This window comes from Helianthus annuus, chromosome 14 (assembly GCF_002127325.2).
Source record: "Helianthus annuus cultivar XRQ/B chromosome 14, HanXRQr2.0-SUNRISE, whole genome shotgun sequence".
Classification (NCBI taxonomy): domain Eukaryota; kingdom Viridiplantae; phylum Streptophyta; class Magnoliopsida; order Asterales; family Asteraceae; genus Helianthus; species Helianthus annuus.
In genome coordinates this window covers 80532932-80549187 of record NC_035446.2, presented here as the reverse complement: position 1 = coordinate 80549187, position 16256 = coordinate 80532932, and positions in this window count along the sequence as shown.

The following is a 16256-nucleotide window of genomic DNA, read 5'->3' as shown; positions in this document are numbered from 1 at the left end:
GTGGAACCCAGATGCGCCCTGTTACATAGTAAGCACCATCTTCTTTCTGTTCTAGTTGCTGTCTCGACCCTCGCAGAGACTCAGCCCTGATGTTTTTCGGCTTCAATGCTTCAACTTGAGCATTTCGAATCTGGGTAGGGAGGTTAGACTGAATGGTAAGTTGCAGTGCTCGCACGCGCCTTGGTATAGTGTCCTTTCGGCTGAGGGCGTCTGCCACGACATTGGCCTTGCCCGGATGGTATTTGATGGCGCATTCGTAGTCATTCAAGAGTTCGACCCATCGACGTTGTCTCATGTTCAATTCCTTTTGCCTAAAGATATGCTCGAGACTCCTGTGATCGGTGTAAATAGTGCACTTGGTACCGTACAGGTAATGTCTCCATATCTTAAGAGCAAAGATCACTGCTCCCAGTTCCAAGTCATGCGTCGTGTAGTTCTTTTCATGCGTCTTGAGTTGTCGTGAGGCGTAGGCAATAACTTTCTCGCGTTGCATTAACACGCAACCGAGTCCATGAATAGACGCATCGCAGTAAACCACAAAGTCGTCAGTACCGTCGGGCAACGAGAGAATAGGAGCGCTACAGAGGTTATCCTTAAGCCTCTGAAAAGCAGATTCCTGTGCTGCATTCCACTTGTAGGCGACGCCTTTCTGAGTGAGTGTTGTGAGAGGTTGTGCAATCTTTGAGAATCCCTGAATGAATCTGCGGTAGTAGCCTGCTAAACCCAAGAATTGACGAACTTCAGTGGGGGTCTTAGGTGTAGGCCAGTTCTTTATCGATTCGATCTTAGCGGGGTCGACGTGAATTCCGTTCTCATTAACTACATGGCCGAGGAAATGGACTTCTCGAAGCCAGAAGTCACATTTAGAGAATTTGGCGTACAGTTGCTCGTTGCGAAGGAGTTCGAGGATAAGGCGTAGGTGCTGTTCATGCTCTTCTTGACTTTTTGAATAAATCAAGATGTCGTCGATAAACACAATCACGAATTTGTCGAGGTAAGGCTTACATACGCGGTTCATAAGATCCATGAACACAGCCGGCGCATTGGTCATTCCAAAAGGCATAACGAGGAATTCATAGTGACCATAACGAGTCCTGAAGGCAGTCTTGGAGATGTCTTCATTACGAACTCTCAGCTGATGATAGCCTGATCGCAGGTCAATCTTTGAATAGTAGCTCGATCCTTGCAACTGATCGAATAGGTCGTCGATGCGCGGGAGGGGGTAACGATTCTTGATGGTAACCTTGTTCAGCTCACGATAGTCGATGCACATTCGGAATGTGCCATCCTTCTTCTTGACAAAGAGCACTGGGGCTCCCCAGGGTGATGAACTAGGACGGATAAATCCTTTATCCAAAAGTTCTTGTAGTTGCGTAGAGAGTTCCTTCAGTTCTGCAGGGGCTAGACGGTACGGTGCACGAGCTATGGGTGCTGCTCCAGGAGCTAGCTCGATTTGAAATTCGACCTGACGATGGGGAGGGAGTCCAGGTAGTTCCCCAGGAAATACCTCGGGATAGTCGCGTACTACAGGAAAATCTTCAATCCTCTTTTCCTTTTCGCGAGTATTGGTGACGAGTGCTAAGATAGCGGTGTGCCCTTTCTGCAAACACTTCTGGGCTTTTAGAAGCGAGATAATGCCTGTGACTTCTCCACCTTTGTTGCCTTTGACGATGAGGGGTTGACCAGAATGGCGAGGTATGCGAACTGCTTTCTCTTGACAGAGGATCTCAGCACGATGTTTGGATAACCAATCCATACCAATAACAACGTCGAAGCTTCCAAGTTTGAGAGGGAAAAGATCGATACTAAACGTATGGCCAGACAATTCTAGGGTGCAGTCATGGATCACATGCGTGGCCTCGATGTTCTTGCCATTAGCTATCTCGACGATATGCTTAGAACTTAATAATGCGGGCGAATGCTTAAGTTTCTTACTAATGCGAAGGGATACATAACTGGCATCGGCACCGGAATCAAATAACACAGAAACATAATGATCATCAAGTAGGAACTTACCCGCCACGACGTTGGGATCGTTCCTAGCCTCTCCAGCTCCAATCACGAAAGCTCTGCCCCTTGCATTTCCAGCATTGTTGTTTTGCTCATTGTTCCCAGCTCCCTGATTGTTGCGATTCTGATTCAGTTCAGGGCAATCCTTTCGCATGTGTCCTGTTGCCCCGCATTTAAAACATGCTCTGTTGTTTCCCTGCTGCTGTTGCTGTTGGGGTTGTTGCTGATTTTGCCTTGCCGGGAACTGACTTCTACAATCCTTGGCTTCGTGCCCCATCTTGTGGCATCGCTGACACTGACCCTTGTTACATGCCCCATTGTGGTGCCTGTTACACTTGTTGCACTTAGGGTAGTTTCCCCGGTAGCCACCCTGTTGCTGAGCGCCCTTGTTGTTGTCAGCTTTCCTTTGCTGAGCTGGGGCTTGAGTAGGGTTAGCATCCTTGCCCTGATTTCCATCCCACTTTCGTTTGCCATCACTAGAACTTCCTTCCGCAGCACTGATCCTTTTGGGCAACCTGCCCTCTTCCACAGCCTGATCAGTGAGTTTGTGAGCAAGTCGAACGATCGGCTGAATGGTAGTGTGGTTGGCTGAAGTTACATGGCTTCGAATTTCTGGAGCCAGACCCTTGATGTACAGTTCGATCCTTCGATACATAGGTCGAGACATGTTTGGACAAAGAGCAGCATAGTCATTGGACAGCTTGGTGTAGGCCTCAATCTCTGACCCAACCATCTTGAGTTCATAGTACTCATTCTCCAGCTTGTGGATGTCATCCCTGTGACAGTACTCTTCCTTGATCATATCCTTGAAATCTTCCCACGCAGTAGCGTTAGCAGTCTCTAGACCAAGCATTTGAATTTGCGCTTTCCACCATGAAAGTGCGCTTCCCTCTAGAGTACCAGTAGCAAACTTCACCCAATTAGCAGTTGGGCATTCACAGACAGCAAAAACAGCTTCGACCTTCTCAATCCAGTGCAGAAGGCCTATGGCACCCTCCGTGCCATTGAAAGGAAGAGGCTTGCAATCCATAAAGGTCTTGAAGGTACAAACACGTGGTTGCACAGGTGCAGGCTGACCTATCGGGTGAGCTGCGAAAGCTGCGGCCACGGTGTTGAGCAGGCTAGTGAACTGAGCCGGGGTCATGTTGACGTTTCCTCGTCCGCGTCCACTCATTGTCTTCATAACCAGAAAACATAGTATGAGTGCGTGATAGCGAGAATAAGATAGAAGAGAGAAGATGTATCTATCTATTCAGGCAAACTAGTACGTATAGCAAAACGGAAAGCATAAGACAATCAAGCTAGTAACTATGGGTCCGAGCTATGAGGTCAGATAAGTCGAGCCTTGTACTTGGAGTGTAGTGTCGTCACGAGTCACGGGTTATAGTCTGGTTTTTTTTTTTTTCTCAAAAAGATTTTTTTCCCCTTTTTAAAACCAAGTTCACTATAACCAATGGCTCTGATACCAATCTGTCACACCCCCAAAATCCACCTGCGGATAACACCCGCTTCGAGGGCGTGACTGACCAGGATCCAGCCACCAATTATACTGAATAACTAAGTTGATAACAAAAGCAATACTTACTAACCATACGATTAGCCGGTGTTAAGTTTAAAGTTCAAAGTCTTAAGTTCAGAGTAAAATGTAGCGGAAGCATAATTAACAGTTTTAAACATTGTTCAAAAGGTAGACATGATAAATGCCCAACATACGGGCCGACGACCACTACACATCCCAAGCAGCTGCTCCAGTCACTGGCCACCTGCAAAGCATGCAGTAAGGGGTCAACAATAATGCTGAGTGAGTTCACTAGTTGTCCAGTTTTAATTACCAAAAACTTGTTTCACCAGTTAATTTATCCGTTTATACATGCCATGGGGAGCTACCCCAAAAGTTAGCGACTAAACTGTTTTTCCAATACCGAACACTAGGTAACCGTTTGCGTTTCCGCAGGATGCCCCGATGTCAATGTTCTATCATCATTGACGGATGCCTGAGTACATTAGTTCACGACCGATCCCATACCATGGCACGGTGTGAGGCTGGTAAAACCTAAATAGCGCTATCAACTAATAACCCGTTCGCCTGGCACCGGCGACTAATCGGTATTATGTAGTAGGGACTTGAGTGATAGAGTTGCGTTTAGTGCCGTTAGTTGCAATCCGTATAAACAGAAATTAACTAAAAAGGTTTCCCAATACAAGGGAAGATAAAGTAAGTTTGTTTCCCAATAACTAGGGAAGGAGTGTAGACGGTATCCCCTTTACAAGGGGATAGGGTTGTTTTAGTCTCGTGTCCCAAACCACCGGGACGCATGCTTTTAAGTTGTGAACTCACCTTGGGTTGCTCGGTATGATACGTTACTTGGTTAAGTGTGTTGGTCACCACGTCCTAACATGGTTACCAAATATGGGTCAAGTCGGGTACAAGTAAACACGTATAGCATGCACGTATACAAACAGTTAACAGGCAGAACTACAAACAGTAACATATGTACATACAGTAGCAGATCAGAATGAAGTCCAGTCAATAGGAGGCCCAACAGTTGAAGCCCAAAACAACAAGACAAACAGTCAAGGCCCAATAACATAAAACAGCCCAGTCGAAACTAAGGTGGTTGCGACTCGCAACCGAGGTTGCGACTCGCAGCTGCGGTCTCGGTCCGTCATGTTTTGGTTACGACTCGTAACCGGAGATTGCGACTTAGCAGGTGTGGTTGCGACTCGCAACCAGGTTTGATGCATGCTGATTGCGACTCGCAACTGGGAGGTTTCGACTGGTCACGCGTGGTTTCGAGTAGCAACCAAAGGTTGCGACTCGCAACCGTGATAACTTGCATGGCAATCCCTTCTAGAACCTGCAGACTTGTACTATCCAATGAAATTGCATTTTCATGTAAATGTTGTACCATTTCCACTAAAACATGTTTGTTTGTCTGATCATTAGCCAAAACAGATCAAATATACACATTTCAAAATATTTCAAAGGCATTCAAATTGTTCTTCATGTTCATCATCATTTTACATAACATTCAAGCAATAAACTGAAAATCATTCAAACAAAGACATATTACTAAAACCCAAAACCGTGCACTTAAAACCTCATAATCAAGCCCTTGATATAATTATTCAAGCAATTTGCACGTATCCGAAACATACATTTATAATGATCACAATCCATCTAAACTTTCTAACAAACCGAGATACACACAAACATCTTTTTAATCATCAACATTAACAAGCACAAACCAATAAGGATCATATAAAAGCCCAAACACTAACCGGTTACCCATTTAACACATTTTGATCCACACACACATGTCAAACAAACATCATCCATACACAAGAATCATAGTAACACATAACACATATTTGTCCTAGTGACCTTATTAACACATGAACATCTAGAAAGAGCTAAAACCACTAACCGGTTATAGATTCAAGATGTGCGGGTATGATGGATCGATGAATGAGCTTCCGGTTGGCGGTTCCGAGCTAAAGCCGAGTATGTTCTTGATGTTGGTTGAACCCGAGAAGAAGGAGAAGGATGAGAAGAGTGGTCTTGGTTGCTAGAACTTTAGGGTTTTGTGTGAGAGATGAGAGTGTGAGAAGGGAGTGTGTAAAATGGCTAAGGAAGGTGGGGTTGGGTTTATATAGTGTACCGAGTTGGGCTAAGGGTTTCCGGGTTGGGTTCTCGGTTACAAGGCCCAAACGGCCCAAGTCACTTGTTCACTCGAGACCATTCTGGGTCTCGAGTCGGGTCGAGGTTTCGGTTTACATATATAACACTTATACATATATATATACATACACATAAGCAAATCGGCATATAACACATAATAACAAATAGTTTTTCATACATTTTTACTGTTAGTCGATTACGTACACGTTTGTTACATCAAAAGGTTATCCGGAAAGATCCGAGGTGTCACAGTCAATGCTCTGGTAGGTTTTCCAAAGTTTTCCATACTGGGCCGAACATCGTTGTGACATTCACCACTTAACAAGGTTAACGTTCGTTTAATTGTAATTTCATTGCTAGCTTGATATCTCAACTGAGCCTTTATTTGTGTAAATGTAACCTTGTGATTGGTAAACTTACTATATTTAGTAGGAATCTTAAAACAAAACCGTAGACAAGTCTGCTATTTATAGAAACTTTTGTGAATTGGTAAGCATTAGCGAATAACCAGTAATTACCCAAATATGAAAATTACGATCAACAAAAACCTCAAATATACCAAACTATGCTATTAGTAGTTAATTTAAACCAAAAATGATAAGACTTTACATAAATGGAATCTTTGTTTGAGAAACCGATTCAATGTTCGTAGTAACATCAATTAAGGCATTTAGTAACTTTAAAACCTAATTAGTTAAATTTTGTATTTAATTACTATAAACATTAAAATAATAACAATAGTTATTGTTTCAAAAAAAAAGAATGTTAAATTATAAAATCCTTTATATATAAATTTAAAACACCATAGTTCTCCATAATACTCAACATTTAGTGTAATTAATTAAAATTAATCAAACCAATTTCTAAAACATCTAAGCCTAATTTGATCTTAACACCAATCATCTTAAAAAGGCCGACCATAGTAAATTCTAAATTATCTATCATTTGAAATCTGCCCAAATTGTACACTTAGCAATCTGGTCCTTAGCCATATAAACATAAAGGATATGAACCTCCTCGGGTAAGCCTTGGATATGCCCGCTTAACAATATATAGTTCTGGTTACAAATTACACCACTTCTTTTGAAAACACTGGGATCCCAAAAACAATAAATCCTACCGGACTGGCCAGATGAGTTTACATACATAGTTTTGCATGGGGAGTTACCCCAAAAGATTCTTGGATTAATCATAGAAGAATTCGAACACTTTGTTTCCTGGAGAGAAATAAAATTAACACGGTGCGTTGTTTTGATTTGCCTGACCCAAGAGAATTTTTTAGAGTCCATAACCCCCCTTATGTTTAATATCAAAAAATTCATTTTGACCGATTTGGAGCACCCGATACCTCATCTCTTACATCCTTCTCAAAGCGTTGTAGCTCGAAACCCAGTCCTTGACCGACTGCAACTGTGTCCTCAACTTCTTTAGCCACAGGGTCAGGTTTGGTTGAAACATTGAAGACCGCCGACTTGGGCATATCCGAGCAAGTGGACATAGTCGGTTGCGATCCAGTATGGTCGTTCATCACGAAAGTGTTTAATCTAGACACAGATTTGGTTTTCCTAGCCGATTTGCGAGACCTGAAAGTAGAAACATTAGGTGATTCGCCATTACCAGGAGAAGGGGGTAGGGGTTGATATAGTTGAGTTGTGGGGGAGAGTTCAGGTCAAAATGCTCAGGTCCATTAAAATCAAGAATCCTCCCATATATAGATGGGCTAAATCTAGAAGTAGAAGTAGGATCAGCAAACATAGACCTGGGCCTTTTGTTTGATTTGGGCCCATCCCTTGAATTGGTCTGTTGGGAACTAAGGCAGGAGTAAATGCACCATCATTTAATGTATCACATGGGACGACCTCGGGAATACGGGCAAGAACCCTTTGGTTTCCTAGGGAAATATCTCTAGGACTCTTGGGATTCCGGATAGTCGTACCGCCGCATCAGGCCATCAGTTTTCCTTAGACTATCCTCATTCACAACCCAACCCAACCCAACTTTTAATAAAAAAATTATTTATCTCTCTTCCACCTACACACCCCAACCCAACCCAACCTTTCACACTCATTAACAAGCCAACGTAAATGATGTGCGTAAGTGTGTATATATTTTAGATGTATATTTTAAGCCCTTTTTACACTTTTAGCAAAGTTTTAAATTTATAAAACACGATATTTACTAACACTAAACACACATATGGGCAAGTGCACCCATCGTGGACGTAGTATAGTGTTGGTAAGATACCGAGGTCGTCCAAGGACACAAGTGCTTTTAGTACCGGTTTATCCTCAACGTCTAATCAAATCAAAATGTTAGAAAAAAGGTTTTAAACTAAAAAAAATAAAACTAACTAAAATGCTGAAAATAAAATAAAAATAAAAACAGATAGACAAGATGAATCACTTGGATCCGACTCGTGTGTCAGTGTAACCTTTGATTATTTTCGCACTTTTGCACTTGTTTAAGAGATTATCTTAGTTATTGTAGTAGGCCCCTCTTTTGAAGGCGACGTTACCCTCAACCCAGTAGTTTGAGTCAGCAAGGATACAAAAGGGTCGGATTATTGAAAGATAATTAATTAAGTTATTAATGCATAATGTGGTAGGCCCCTCTTTTGAAGGCGACGTTACCCTCAGCTAAGTAGTCTGAGTCAGCAGGGATACAGTCCTAAGTAGCTGGGTTAAAGTTTTAATAGTTGTTTAACTTATGAGGGGATCAAAGAGTTTTGACCCCCGCCATCCAATACCTTTGGCTATTGAAGGAGGTCCTACTAAATTTGACCCAGGTCCTTTGCAGGATCTATACACTGAACAATGGCAAGACTCTTACCAAACCGTTCCTTTAACCCCCGACGAGGTAGCCAACATACCTCCATATAGACCGTGGAGATATAAATGGTGAAAATCTTTAATACAAAAGAAACTAGTAATTAAAGTCATTAAAGTCATTAATACAAAACCAATTAAAAAGTGCAAAATATTAAAAATAAAAAGTGTGACATCTGTGCCTCCAAGACCATCGAACAAATACCAAAACAATGAAATATTGTATTTCATACTTGGAAATTGTATAAATATGTGTATCGTTTGCACATATCAATTCTCGTTCGATTTCAAGCTCTAAATCGCTTTCTGGGAAGTTATACGCAAACTGGTGTGTAAACGCAGTCAGTTTAATGCGACAAACACTCCGGAATAGTGAAATAGGCTTAACATACCTTAAATAACCTTTACATAACTTAGAAATAAGTTGTGGATGGTTTGGTATGCCGAAATCAAGTTTATTCGATCGCAGGGACTATTTGCGTCAAACTGCGAAACTATACCGATTCGTATGGTGTCGAACAGTCCGGAACTTGATCATAAGTTAAACATACCATATATAACCTAAAAATGGCTTAGAAATAAGCTTTGATAGGTTCGGTGTGCGAAAACATGCTTATATGATCTTACAGGGACTAAAAGTGCCAGAAATGGCGTAAGTTTGCATTTTCGCGCGTATCTTACGTTCTGGACACATCTGGACATCCAAAAATTTTGTACACACTAAAATATTTTTATTTTAGTGATCGCCATGCAAAAATTCCATTCGTCGCTTAATTTGGGTCGATTTTGCGTTCGTTACGACTTCCGTCGTAATTAACCGAACAACGCGATCGTACGAACAAACGAACCAACATCCGAGATATTTTTGAGCATGTTTTGAGTCCCCTATACTTTAACTTCATTTTAGAGCCTTAAAATGAGGTTAACGGGGTTTAAACGCATCGAAAAAGGCTTTAAACACGTGCAGGGACCATTTCTGCCATTTTTGAAACTTTGCTGAATCAGACACACCGTAGCGTAGCGCGAGCCCTATGGCCTATGCCGTCGCGCTACGCGAGTGCCTCATCTGGGCAGAATATGTGTTTTCAGCAACAGTTTGTAATTTCAGGGGCCAAACTTGCAATTTCTTTGTGTGGTAACCAAGTTACCACCTCTCCAAGGCTTTGTACCTGCTTACAACAAGTGTGTGGCCATGATTTGATCCTTGGAGGCCACACAAACACATGGAATGATCCTAGAGCTTCACAACAACTATAAATACCATGCTCCATCAACTCATTTCTTTGCTCATTCTCTCATTCTTCTCTTCACATCTGACTTGGGAGCTCTCTCAAGCATTGGGACTTTGTCTTCTTTGTTGAAAAGATAGCAAGGACCCTTAGTGAGCTTCTTTCATTCTTTTAGTTGCTTTTTCCTTATCTAGTGCAGAAAGTCAAACAGTGTTTGACTTTCGGTTTTGACCATCAATTGGTCAAGTCAAAGTTCAATTGAACTTTGAAACGTGATTGTAATCACGATAGTTATAATCCTTCGTGATTATAGCCGCTGATTACCACGTTAGCTAGTTCTAGTGTCGAGTCAAAGTTTCGGTCAAAATGCGTTTTAGCACGCATTTTGCAACGGAACTACTTTAGGGTATCAAAACACTTTGTTTTGATACCAAATCAGTAGGTTAGACATGTTTTGACATGTCTAACTCGACACTATTAGTTTGTGCTTGTTTAGGGTCGTAAGATAAGCGGTCTAAACAACCGCTTATACTTCCGAACCCGACCCGTTTGGTCGATCTTTGGATCCGACCAAGCTTAGTTAGTGATCATAATTGCATAGGGGATAACCACTGAGGTTATACCTTATGATCACGTAGGATCGGTTAGTCATTTGCTAGTTAGCTTGTATGCCCATAGGAAATGACCAAAATGCCCTTTTGAAGCTAAAATCCGTAATTTGACTATGTGAACATATTTCTGACTTTTAATCTGATTTAGTAACATGTTTAGGGATAATTGGGCATGTAAGACTTGGCATAGCACATAGATTACCATCCGAACATAGTTTTACGCTAACGACGCATTATAGTGGCTTATGTTACCATAATGGGTCGAAACGGGTCAAAAGCACTTAGGTAGGCCTTTCAATCAGAATGTTGGGACTATTAAATCATACCATATGAGTTTAATTACTCATTTGATTTATAGAACCTCATTCTATCCTATCTCCCGATTTAGGTGTCGATTTATTTATCTAGCAATCCGATACTAGGTACCACTTGATTCCTTGATTGCCCGTGCATCGATAGTTCACAAAATCAAGGATACCCTACAATCTCAAGTGAGTACATAGTTCCCCTATTTTATTGTTTTCAATTGTTTTGGGGTGAAACATATGTGCAAAACGATTTTCAAGGTTTAAACGATGATTTCAAAAACGATTAAGATGGTTTATACAAAACTAATAACGATTTCAATAAGGTGAACAAGACTTGTTGGTTGTTATTACATAACAAATGACATTCATTAGCTCTGATCAAGCCGACCAGTATTAGGTTATGGTACCATAGGATCTGACAAATCCCGTTATCAGACAACACCCATGGTTATGTATGGGGGGTTATGTAGGTAACGACCGAACCTGATGATTGTTAACTTACCCTTTGGTGGTTTGTTAATACAAAACGAGAAACGAGTTAAACGAGTCACGAAGGTTTGAATGTTGTTAACGAGACGACCAAAAGTATTTTTCACTATTAAAACGAATACGATTTTGGGACGAGTTAAACGATTTGAAACGAGATACACGATTTGAAACGAGATAAACGAATTAAACGATTGGCTTTGGGTAGTGATTAAATAATGGGACGGGTGTAGTATGATAGAATCATGGTAGATACGCCGCTGGTACTTCTTATATATAAGTGATTCTATCATATTACATTGCGTGTCATTATTTAGTTCACTTGGGAAAACGATTTGAAACGATATCACACAACGAGGTTTTCAAAACGATATAAACCATACGAGTTTTATTAAACGAGCTTTTACGAGATGTTTCCAAATTATTTTACTAAAACAAATGTTTTTGGGTTAGGAGTCATGGCTACGAGATTTTATAAATTATAACCATCCTGATTTGAGTTGGTTAAACTATGTTGCAATACACTTTTCAAAACGAGGTTTGTATTTTGACTCTTGTAGTCTAACGAGGTATTGCAACATATAAACAAGCCATGAACCCGATACTCCCACAAAACCTATGTACTCGCTTAGCAATTTCTTTGCTGACTTTACTTTTTTTTTTACATATGTTTCAGGTGATATTGTTTGATGTTGCTTGCTAGGAAGCGAGTTCACTTAGGATCTGGACGAGGCCTTAGTGATTTAAAAACAATAATAGACGATGTGTAGCTTGTTTGTGTTGGTTTAAAGGCAATGTAAAATACTTTATAATTCAATAAAACAAAACATTTGGTTACCATGGTTGTGAAACAATAATTCTGTTGCAACACTCCCCGACGTTTCCGCCACGGTTTGTTGTTTTAACGTGGTCGGGGTGTGACAAAAAGTATTACACTAAATACCTGTCTTCACCAACTGATGCAAGAGACTTAGGCAAACATGGCCTTTGATTGTCAAGAACTCTTACGATCAATCTTGGATCCCGAGACGACTCACACACTCTATGATGGACAATGGATGATGGTGGTGGATGATGGTGTTATGGTGGTGGAGGGTGGTGGGTGAAGTGTGAGAGAGGTGGTGTGCCAAGGGATGAGTTGAAATGGCTCCAAACACTCCTATTTATAGGTTGAACAGAAGCTCGGGCACGGCCCCGTGTCCATCCTCGTCTCTCTCTTCATTAATTGTAATTCGCAATTACAATAAATGCGCCTGCAGGAAGTTGAGCACGCCCCCGTGTCCGCTGGGCACGGCCCCGTGGTGGGCAGTAGAAGCTTCTAAAGGTTTGTCTTTTCTGCTGCTACGTGGGCACGGCCCCGTGCTCGCTGAGCACGGGGCGTGTTCAGTCTTCTGTTTTCTTAGTTTTGCTTAGGAAGATGATGTCGAGGGGTCGGGCAATCCACTTTTGTTCCTTTTCTTGTATTTATGTTAGATTTTGCTGTCTTTTTGCTTCTTTTGTTAATTTGAGCTTATTTAATCCTGAAAAAACAAAATGAAGACAAAAGCACACGTTTTCCAACATTAGTACTAAAAAAAGGTTAGTTTTATACCACAATCGATATAATTTATATGTTGCATTTTGCGCATATCAGTAAACCATTTTTTTATTAAATAAATATGGCTTAGGTTTTAATTTATTCTATAAAATTATTATAACTAATAAAAATGTTTATATTTTTAAACTTTTTTATTTTAAATATAAAATGTTATAAAAAATAAAAAAGAAATTTTAAAACAAAACAATAGAATGTTGACATGTGGCAAATAAGATAATCTTAGACAAAAAAAAATTAAAATAATATATCAATTTTATAAATTTTATATTTGCATGTTCATAAAAATATAAACAAAACTGTGAATTTGGATTTTTAAAAACAGTTAAATTTTATAAGTTACTAGAGATAATCTAATTATATTTATAAGTAATTATGTTAGAAGGAAAAAACGGAAATATAAACAATTATTTTTAAACAAATAAAAGTTACTTATTTTTAATATAAAAATTAAAAAGTTAAATAATCAATATATATGTAATATACTGGAAAATATATTTTTTCAAAGAACTCCGTTTTTAATAAAATTTATATCGTAATGTTCACAATTTTATTTTAGGAAATACGGTGTATTTAGTTTTGTTACTAAGATTAAATATTAAAAATTATTTGAGTAATTAAATTATTTGGGGAATTGATAGTTAGAAAATAAATTAAAATAAGAAAATTAGAAGATGAAACCAATCCAATTTTGACATGTGGCAAAAAAGCATGAGCAACCTCTTGCAACCTTGGGTTGCTTGGCCAACTAAGTTGTGGAGAAAATATAATTTTCTTTTTTCTTTAATTTATTTGGACAACCTAGGTTGGGAGCAAGTCACCAATGGTGATAGTCTTATGAGACTCCTCCATCGAACCAGAATGTTTTTCGACGAAACCGGACAAGAAATCCGGTGACTAGTTACCTTCTTCTTCAGTCACCCAACAGTTGTAATTGATATTTTTCCATCGCAATGTGATATGCTACTTAATTTTGTCACCGTGATTCACCAAGACACCAATGCACTTGTATGACATATCACTGTCTTTCCAAGAGGTCAGTGAGTGCTGGACAATCTTACCATATCTATTACCAATACGATCAAAAATTGCCTTATCCCATAATTGAGCTGGTACACCGTTTATAAGAACTAATCGAGTTTAATATATTTATTGTTTTTAAATTATTTTAAAAAATTGTTGTTTCCACAAATAACAAATTTTTATCATGTTTGACACAAATTCATTATCTGCAAGTTTCTATATTGTATGAAAAAATATTTTGTCATCTCAAATAACATGTTTGTTTGTTATTCAAGGTAACATGTTTTTCTTTCAACACTTTGATCTTATTTTATGTGTGAAACGGACATCATATCGTATAAAACGGACATCTATTTACCATTTTTTCTTGTTTCACAAGTTTTATATTTTTATTGTTGATTATAACATTTGTAACTTTTATATTTATACATTAAATGATATAATTAACATAGCAAACAACTTCACATTAATATTAGTCATCAAAACCATGCTAAAACAACTCATAATGACAATAACTAATAACTTTATTAATTAAACTTTATAGTAATCATAGATATAACAACTTAATTTAGAATATTACAATTATGCCTATAACAACGACAATATAATGGGATAGCACATGAACCTTCTCTAGTACCAAACTTCTTGAAACATAAAAGTTGACATTGATCTTTAACACACGGTACCATAAACAAATCGGAGTGACAATCACGATTTGGCGTCACCATTCCGGTACCTGCATATTTACAACATATACTTTGTTATTTGTTTCAGTTCTATCTCCAAAGGTTAAGGCTAATAAGTTTTGCGTGTTAATAATTGCTAAAGGTTGGGCTAAGCTCGTTTATTACTATTAATAGTGAAAGTGCATTGTACAACAGGGCTTAACGTACATTGTGTATATATAACATGCGGATTTTGGGTATACAATATGCGGTTTTTTGGATGGGAGGTAAATTCGTATGTACATGAAAATAAAAATCCGCATTTTAAAAAAAGAATAATCGCATGTTGAAAAAATAACAAGTCGCATGTTGAAAAAAAAACCAAAATCGCATGTTGTTTAAAAAAAACCACATGTTATGAAACAAAATAGGCATGTTATATATTTACATCGTACGCCGCGTACGTTAAGTCCAATTGTACGTTAACCAACCCCTATATATATATATATATATATATATATATATATATATGAACACACTAGGTTAGAGATACATTTATTTATTACATGATTTAAATAAAAAAATATTAAATAGTTAATTGATATTTTGAAGTCATAGTTTATAAATAAGTTACTATAAATAGTAAATAATAATGTAATATACTATGTTTTACTATAATTGTTTATTAATTAACTTATCATAATTTTAGTTTAAGAAATGAAATATGAAGAGATAAAATAAGAGGAGCGAGAAAAATAATCTTGCATACATAGAATTATGACACTTGACACAACCAACTATTTATTTGGTATATAAGTATATTATTTAAATTTAATCAACATAATTACTTTTACAAATATTTAGGCGTGTTTATCTTTGTAACTCTGTCTACCCAAACACATTATATGAAGCTTGAGCTCGTTTATTATACAAGCTACCATTAAGGATCAAGCGCGTTGAAGGTTGACTCAATTGAACTTTTAGTGAACCGATATCGAGTAGCTAATTAGCGGATCAGGCCATTAACATCTCTAATCGGATCGGAAAAATTGTTTCCATGAATATTCAAAGAGGGTTCAAATGGATTTGTGTGATATTTAATTGTTAAATCAAATAGAACGAAATCATAAATTACCTGCGCTCAAGAAAAACACAAGAAAGATGAAGATAACCAATGCCTTAGTCATCGTTGACGTTCAAGTTATATAGGAAGTTGTTATACCGAGTTATATAGGAGATGAGACTATAATTAATCCATTTATTACAATTACATTTATTACAGAATTTAATAATATGATGTAATATCATAACAAATAACCAAGTCAATTAATTACGTTTTAGGCTATAGGGTGTGGGGACATAGGTTGGGTTATCAATCACCATGTAGGACCATTAATGGTTGCTACACCACCCGCTTCCTCTTCCACCATAGTTGACATGGATTAAATAATGACAACCATGGACCTCCTTTCTTTTTTTCAATATTTTCTTTTCACAAAAATAAATTAAAATAAGAATAATGGTTTAGGTTATGATCACACTCTTAGGATAGTGGTTTTGAACAATGGATTAAAAGTGGATGACATGGCGGTGGAGGGTCATAGTGACCATGAGGATCATGACCACACCCTATAGCTAGGGCTTACCCACCTTTAGAGGTAAGAAAAGAAACCAGATTATTATACCCTACTTGAAAGAAAAAAAAAAAAAAAAAAAAAAAACCTAAAACATGGTGTTAAAAACTTGGGTATTTTCAATCTGGTTCTCTACTCAAACCTATTTGTTGGATATTTACCAGGTACCTTGTTCTATTAATAAAAATT